A 9,013-nucleotide genomic window follows, 5' to 3' on the forward strand; every position below is an offset into this window, starting at 1 on the left:
TTATTTATATATTTCATTGAGTGATGAATTGTAACAATTTGCATAATCTGCGATAGTTTGCAGCTTTTTAGCAATATAGATCACCAACTTTCATTTTCATTTAGGAGTGGATTTACATTTGACTTATTTCACGAAAAATTGTTTATTTAAATCTGCGGAGTTGGCCATACATTTTTTAGTCGGCATCAATTAACAAATATGACTTTAATCCAATAAATGCGTTATACACATGTACATACATACATACATAAGTATATACATATACATATGTATGTACTTATATACAAATATCACCGTATTTATTTTTTCTTACAATTTTTATATTTAATTATTTTATCTGTTTGGTATTTATTATATATCAATAACTTTAATTTTTTTTCGTTTTTTTTTAATAGATATTTAATTACCGAATTATTTAATAATTTTTATTAATATCGGCTTATATATTTTTTCCAAAAATTCGTATTTTTTTATTATTGAAGTTTAAAAATTGCTTTTTACTATTTTTTTATATTTATTTATTTATTTTCTTAATCAAATTTAATTTTTTTTTATTTTGTATTATGTATTTATGTACGTATTTATATATTATTTTATAATTATAAATATTTAAATATATTTTTAAACAAATTTTTTAAATATTTTTAGTATTATATTTGCTATTTTTGGTATTTGCATTATATCTTTAAAATATTTATTTATTAATTTATTTTAATTTTTTGGAATACATTTTCTGTTTTTTTTTTTAATTTTTCTTAAATTTTTGCTTTTTAATCTATTTTTTCTACCATAACGTCTTCCCGCTAATTTATGCTCTCACTAATTAATAATTTTGATTGCAAGCGCGCACGAGCCATACAAATTTATGTACATACATTCATACAAATGCAAATATAAACGTCATACATATGCAAATTAATCACTTCAAAACATTTCATATGCAAATAAAAACACCTTTCAATTAGTTAAAAGCACAAACAAAGCGAAAAAAAACTAAAACACCCTTTTCCAACCAAAAACCAAACAAAAATATTACACAGCGCGTCTCACTTCCACCCAGTCAAGGTCATTTGCAAGCCTTTGTTATGCATATGGTTGTTATTGCTATTACAATAACATCCGGCGGCTAGCTGGAAATGTCACCGCCAACAACAACAAACCAACCTACATACATATGTAAATACGTTACACCCGCAGTTGTTGTATTGCATAAGCATACACACATACCTTGAGCTCTCACACACAGGCTATGCCGCCGCTACAACCAGTTTGCCACTTGAACACGCATTTCAAAGTCAAAGTTTGAGTTTATTTTTAAATTTAATTCTATACCGCAGCTAGTATTTGGTCTACCATAACAGTTGCTGCTAACAGAGAATAACTGTGCGAAGTAACGGAAGCTGCGGCAGCTACCGCAATTGTTGCTGCCGCTGCTGAGTCAAAATAAAATTCACCATGGTTCGTACACTGACCTTTGCAGGCAAATAAACAAAGCGCTTGCCTCGCGTCTACTGTGAATGATACGTTCGTTAACTCGTTATTCATACTCAGTGACGAAGTCCAATAGTGCTAATTTGTTTTTATTTTTGTTGTTTTGTTTATTAATAATTGCTGTATGGCTTATCGGCACGTTCAGTCAATACAAAAACAATCAACATTCATTTTTAATTTTTATTAGCAATTTAAATTGCACAAAATACAATAAAACCAAGAAATTTCATCTTTTTTTAAATTTCATTATAATTACAACACAACAGCAACTTTCATATTTTTTTTTTTTGTTTTAAAATGTAACTGCACAAAATTTAGCAAGTTTATTCATGTTTTTTACGATTCTAATATGTAAACAAGTACACAATATCGCAATTGCACAGTTATCGTTCGCTCAATAAGTCATTTACAAAAGAGTAGCCACATTGCACAATATAAAAAACTCACTTATGCAATAAAAATTGTCGTTACAAGCACCTGCATACACATTTATTAAGTTTCCATGCAATTACAAGCTATAAAATCTATTTTCCATTTGCCATTTGTAATTATCATTTTGGCACATTGCCTGGCGCCATCAGCGTCCTCACATTTTCCTTTCTCGATTGCACTTTCAGCAAAGCGCAGACAAAAACAAAAACAAAAAGTTTGTAATAATTTTTATCTGGCAAGCGTGTGGAGGAGAAATAAGTATTTACAAATGTATTTGTAAATCTATTTATTGTTCATTTGACGCCATAAATGTGATTGTAATATTGTAATTAAACAGCCTTGAAATGTCACCAACAACGCAAGTGTAATAAGATGCCGTTGCCGCGTTGACATTGTGACCGTTTGCTGTGGTGGAGCAAAAAACACATGTATTTACATTTACATACATACATATGAATCGTTATCGAAATGCAGTAAAGTCAATTGAAAACAATTTACTTATAGGCATTTAATTAATTTATTTGAATATGTGTTGCTATGAGGTTTCATGTACATACATACATACGTACATATGTATGTATGTACATATATGCATGTAAAAAGCTATGTGTGTAAATGAGTCAAGGTTGCAATTTCCGAAGATTTCAATTTGTAATAAATGTTTGTACTATTTGTAAGTACCTACTTATGTAGGTATGTATGTATGTAATTGGAAGGTTCTAATTAGATTTGTATACTCAAAAGATTAGCACGACAGTATAATTGCTGGAATGAAAGCTGCTGTCAAACATGTTAAAAGGGATAATTGCAATAATGACAGCTTCCTTCCACACACCATAAAAAAAAGGTATTGCACACAATTCATTAAATTTAGAGTAGGCGCCAGCCCGAACAAAACCTTAAGTCGTTATGGAAGAAGCGCAAGATTAAGATCGTTTAAGAAATAAATAGTTGCAGTTAACTAGGCTCTTCGAGTGTAATGGAATTTTTGCAAAGAGTACCTGTTCAAATTAGCAAAGAAAAATGGTATGCGTACTAGGCAAGGTTTTCGTCTAAGGTAAATTAAAAAACGTCGCCGTATTTGGAGAAAGTGCAATTAGACAAGCAATTTTTTCTTGCCAAAAATACAACTTCTCAAATTCCAACAATTCTCAAAATTTTAAAATTTTACAATTTTTAGAAAAATTTTGAGAGTTTCAAAATTTTAAAAATATTAAAAATACTCAAAATTTAGAAATTTTAAAATTTTCCAGAAATACAAATTCTAAATTTTCAAAATTTTTCAAAATTTTGAAATTTTAAAATTTTTAGAAAAATTTAAGTTTTAAAATTTTAAGTCGCAAAATTTAGAAATTTTACAATTTTTGGAAAATTTTAAAAGTTTCAAAATTTAGAAATTTTACAATTTTTAGAAAATTTTAAAAGTTTCAAAATTTTTGAAAATTTTCAAAATTTTCAAATTTTACAATTTTTAGAAAAATTTGGAGAGTTTTAAAATTTTAAAAATAATAATAAATAGAAATGTTAAGATTTCCAAAAATACAAATTCTAAATTTTCAAAAATTCTCAAAATTTAGAAATTTTACAATTTTTAGAAAATTTTAAAGGTTTCAAAATTTTCGAAAATTCTCAAAATTTAAAAATATTACAATTTTTGAAAATTTTAAAAGTTTCTAAATTTCGATCAATTTATACCATATATGGTATTTAAAAAATGTTTTTGCTTGTCTCGCAGCTAATTGTAGATTAACTAAAAACTTGCCACTAGTGCGAATAAATTTTATTTGCATTTAGAAAATCCTTTCAAATACATATATGTATGTATGTACATAATACATACATACATATGTATATAAAATTTTCTTATTTGTAAAAAAAAATATTTATAATTATTATTATGATAATCAAACGTATCAATAAATGTATAAAGCATACATACAACAACAACCAACGTCTAAAAAACAAATAATAAATAAGCTATTATCATAAAGCGTGTTTGTTATTCAAACTTGTATAATCATTAATGACAAAGTGATTAACAATAAAAGCAATTGGCACGCGTTGAAGAGGAAATAAAAAATATTTGTACGATCTGTAAAATTGATGTAGATATAAATATATTTTTATTTTTTTTCAATTTTTTGTTATTATTTATTTTATTTTTTTAATATTAATTTCTTTGAATTCCCTTTGTCATTATTTTTTGCCTTTTTTTTTGCATTTTTTTTAATTTATACGCTTTGATTATCATAAGTGTTTTGTTTAATCACTAATTTTTCACTTTTTATATATGCAGTATTTACATAAATACTTGCTGCCAACAATTATTTTACCCTGCTATAATTGAAAATATGTTGAGTTGTTGTTAAAGCGTCGCCGTACAGCGTTTTTCGCGCCATCAAAGCGCGCTAAGCATTAATGTGCCATTGTTTGCTCATACATTTCAACAGCTAAGTGCTTACAGCAAACATATGTACATTAATACTTACATCTATGTACATACATATATGCACATGTAAGTACGTTTGACTGTGTGCTAACAAAGTAAATTCGTAAGCATTTGCCCGCGGCGGCGCATTTGTACATTTAAGTGTTTGCATGCATGCATTAATATAAATATATTTATGTACGCATACATTTATGCATATTTATGTGTGTACAAATATTAATCGCTCTAAGCTTTTTATCGTCACATGCGATGCGCGCAAACGTGACATCCATTTGTGCGCTTTTCCGCTCTACATCTGCGCCAAATTACGAGCAAACAGCCAACCCTGCTGCCAGCATTACCATTAATATGTTATAGCAAATAAAAAAAGCAAAACAAAGCCAGCAAGCGCGCGCTGACAATCGCGTGACGAGTCGTTTAGTAGTTTTTTTGTAGTTTTTCTTTTGTTTGCCTTTACAATTTATTATCATTACTCGGTATTTGCATTTTTTCGCTTGTTGCTGTTGTTGTGCTGTTTTTCCAAGCACTTAATCTATTAAAATGCGGCGAGTAAATTTCCTGCTAATCGCACTTATTTCATCAAACACGAATATTAGTTGCACATTTTCGCGCTGTCATTAAAAGTGTTGCCACAAAATGTACATATGTATGTGAGCATTTGAAAATGCCAAAAAAGTATTTATGTAAATGATTAAATTAAATTAATAAAAGAACGTATTCGAAAAAAACGGCGTTTAAGCAAATGTGCGTGCAAATATTTTTGTGGAAAACGCTAAAGTGGCGTTCAAGGTAACACTAACTATAACTGTAACTGTAAACGCCGACTGTTTGACCTACCCACTTGCTGCTAAAACCGGCCACCAAAGCGTTGTAAACAACTATGCTGAGCTAGGCATTCTACAAGCAAGTTGTGCGCGCCCACGAAGCCTGACGTCACTTTCCCTTTTAATGGGCTTTTTAATGGGATTTGCCGCTTTCGGCGTTCTTTCACTTGTTTAATTTAATTTTTGTGTGGTGCTTCTTGTAAATATATACATTTAAACGTACATACAAACAGTTACATACATATGTATGTGCATATGTTTGTACTTTGTAATTTATTAGCTTCTAATTTATGCATTCATTTTTAGTTTTTATTGCCACTTTTTAATTAATTTGTAGCACAAATTGTTTGCTGCTAGTTTGGCAAATTTAATTAATTTTATTTTCAGTGTTATTTTAATATTATTTATTTTTATTAATATGTACTTTAAAGTTGTTGAGTTTTTAATATTTAAATTCTCTGTATATTGTTTTCTTTTGCTGTTGCACCATATGATTGGCCTGTCAACGCACAATTACACTGTGGCCACACGTTGATAAATTGTATAAATTGCTAATATTAATTTATAATTTATTAAAATTAATCTTTTAAAGGCAAAACACTTGACGAATCGTTTGAGTATTTACACATATTTCAGGAAAAATTAAATATTAAAATATATTTTAAATTAAAAAACGAAAGAAAACGTGTAAAAAGTTTGAAAGAAAAGAAAGAAATTTGTAGAAAAAAAGCATTAACTTGCACAAAGGTAACAAAATTGCATTAAATATGTGTAATATATGTATATACATAGCTAAATTTATATATTTATATATAAATAAAAAAGTGTTTAAAAAATAGTTTGGTACAAATAAAAAAAGTTAAACTCAACGCATAAAATATTTTAAAGTTAATAATAATAATTTTTATGTGTTGGGTCATAAAAATGCTTTTTAAAATGATATTTGAAAAATTTTTAACGTTAATTTAAATTAAATAATAAAATGTTATGCATGTAAAAAATTACAAAAAAAAAAATTAAATAAAAATATGTATTAAAAAACTAAATTTTATTTAAATAAAGTTATTTAAAATATAAATAATATATTTTTTTATGAGGCAATTAAAATTTTTTTACATTTATATTGTAGTAATATTGTTTAATTGTAAAAAATATATGTAATTTCCTCATGTAAAAAAATATATTATAATATAAATAGCTAAATTTCAAAAATTGCAAAAAAAATGTAATCAAATTACGCAAGTTATATTGTATGCTTAAATTGCTTGAAAATCGTAAAATATTTCCAATAATTGCATAAATAATTATTTCAAACCATAGCCAATCGAAACCCATAAAACTTTAGTAGCGCATGGAAAAAAAATATATAATTAAAATAAAAATATTTTTTGTTGCACATTTCCTCGACAATTAAATTGCACACATTTTGTGGCGCATTTTTAATTTTCCAAGTGCTTAATTTAATTTTTCCAGCAAATTTCCATTATAAACACTTGCTTTACTGCCCACTTCCACCACACTCGCACTCGCTTCCCCTACTTCTCTTGCTTTGTCGGCACACATTGCACAATATAAATATTTGAAAAAAGTTCCGTTATTATTCAACAACAATTATGCCATTTTTCTGCGCTTAATTAAATAATTGCAGACTTTGTTCCGCCAACATGCCCGCAAAATTCCTTCCTGCGCCAATTTTTTTTTTGCCTTTATTTTGACGCACATTAAACTGTACCACTCCCTAACCTAGTTTTACGTTTTATTTCTATTTTAACAAGCGGGATTAACAAATTAACTAAGCACTTAGTATCCACTTAGGTATGTGTATACTTTTGTGTATTTAAGTTAGTAAGCGGTTAGTAAGCAGTTAGTAGCCAGCGTTCCATGTGTGCCGCCTTTGAGGGCAAGTAATAGACAAACATACAAATATTGCCGCGTTGCGGTTGACATCATACCAAATGGAGACAGTAAAAAATGATAAAAGCTATGAACTATATATCTACATATACTATACATACATATATACAAACATATACTATAAACAGTAATTGTCGCATTTCATGCTTGAAGTGAAATCGCGCGGCGCGTATTAAGTAATAGACTATCTATGTACGTACTTTTGTATGTATGGTCAAGGCTGTTTCAATATTTATGCGCTTTATAGCGACTTCTTGTTTGTTTATTTTATATCGGCAAATTCATTAAGTTGTGATTGTTGTTCTACATTTGCAATGTCCTTCGTGGCGGCTTCTTTTTCTAATGCTTGAATTGTACTGTGAAGCAAGATTGCGTGCAAGAAATTAATTTTCATTGAATTTTACTGGGTTATCAAACTGATTGACATTCGATAATGTGAATTTATTTTGAAGGCTCAAAGTCTGTAATTAAATTGTAGAATAACTAAATGTACGATTTTATTGAAGGTAAGCGGTGATTTAAAAATTAAGACCAATTAAGTTAGGAAAAATATAAAAGTATATGTATAAATTAACGCTATTTACTTTTTTTTTTTATCTAACTGTTGACTTTAATCTGGCCCATTTGTAATATTTTTTTTTATTTTTTTTGATTTCATTATTTATCTTGTAATAACTTAACAAAAAAATACTAATAAAATAAAAAATTTTCTTGGCTTGATTATTTATATCGTATTGAAATGATAGTTAAGGTTTTATTTTTATCATTTTTTTGATATTTCACTTCTTTTTATGATTTAATTTCTTTAATTTCCTCCATTTATGTAATTTTATTTTAGTGATTTTTTTTATTTCATGACTTTATTTCACCACGTTATTTCTTTTTAACTTATTCGAATTAAATTTTAAATTATTTTTACTTCCATTGTTTTCCTAATTTTACAATCTTTTTATAAATTTCACTTTGTCTTGTGTTGATTTTTAATAATTTATTTTATAAAATTACACATTTTAATTTAATTATTACTTTATATAACACTCTCTTTATTTTTTATTTTATTAAATTTACTGTATTTGAATACAATTTTTAATATTAATTTTTCTCATAGTCCTTTATTCATTTTTTTTATTAAAATTTTTCTCTATAGCAATTTTTCAATTTTTACGTAAAATTCTTTTTTAATTCCTTCGAATTTTACAAAATTTACAGGATTTTATTATACTTTTCACTATTTTACATTTTAACTCGTACTTTTTCATTTATATTTTTTTTACTTTAATTTATCTTTATAATATATTTTATTCTTTTTTGTTAATACTAAATCCATTTTGTTATTTTTTTGTAATTTGTGCTTCATTTTTTTATTGTACTTTTATTTAAAACTACTATTTTCACTTTATGCTATTTATTACATACATATGTACATACATATATATACATATATTTCAATCAAATAAAATTTTATGCTTATTATTATTTTTTTAATGTTTTATATATTTTTTCTTTTATTTTATAATTTAAATTTTTTGTAGTTTTTAATTTTTATATTTTTAAATATATTTTATTTCTTTATTTTATTTTTTATTTCTGAATTTATAATATTTTAAAATTTCATTTAATTTTTCCTTATTTTTGTTTATTTTATTTGTATTTTTCATACATTTTCATTTAATTTTTGCTTATTTTTAATTATTTTATTTGCATTTTTCTTATTTTTCCTCACACATTTTAGTTCTATTATTATTACTTTCTCATAATAGCCCGCTTATCCACACTAATTTGCTCAACACCTCATTTAATTACTCAAAACAAAGCATTCTCACCATTTTCTAACACGTTCAAGCACACACGTTAATCCTCAACAAGCAACTTTATCTTAATGCTGCACTCGTCACAAGCAACC

At 26.4% G+C, this 9,013-nt stretch overlaps 1 protein-coding gene and 1 long non-coding RNA gene across 2 annotated transcripts in view; one reads left to right on the forward strand and one right to left on the reverse strand.

Annotated features, from left to right (window-relative positions):
- The window catches only part of LOC126758785 (uncharacterized), a 154,701-nt gene that overhangs the window by 82,771 nt on the left and 62,917 nt on the right, over positions 1-9,013 (forward strand). The window lies entirely within an intron of this gene.
- The window catches only part of LOC126758771 (ras-associated and pleckstrin homology domains-containing protein 1), a 39,536-nt gene that overhangs the window by 6,314 nt on the left and 24,209 nt on the right, over positions 1-9,013 (reverse strand). The gene's annotated exons all lie outside the window — the stretch shown is intronic.

This window comes from Bactrocera neohumeralis, chromosome 5 (assembly GCF_024586455.1).
Source record: "Bactrocera neohumeralis isolate Rockhampton chromosome 5, APGP_CSIRO_Bneo_wtdbg2-racon-allhic-juicebox.fasta_v2, whole genome shotgun sequence".
In the NCBI taxonomy this organism is placed as follows: domain Eukaryota; kingdom Metazoa; phylum Arthropoda; class Insecta; order Diptera; family Tephritidae; genus Bactrocera; species Bactrocera neohumeralis.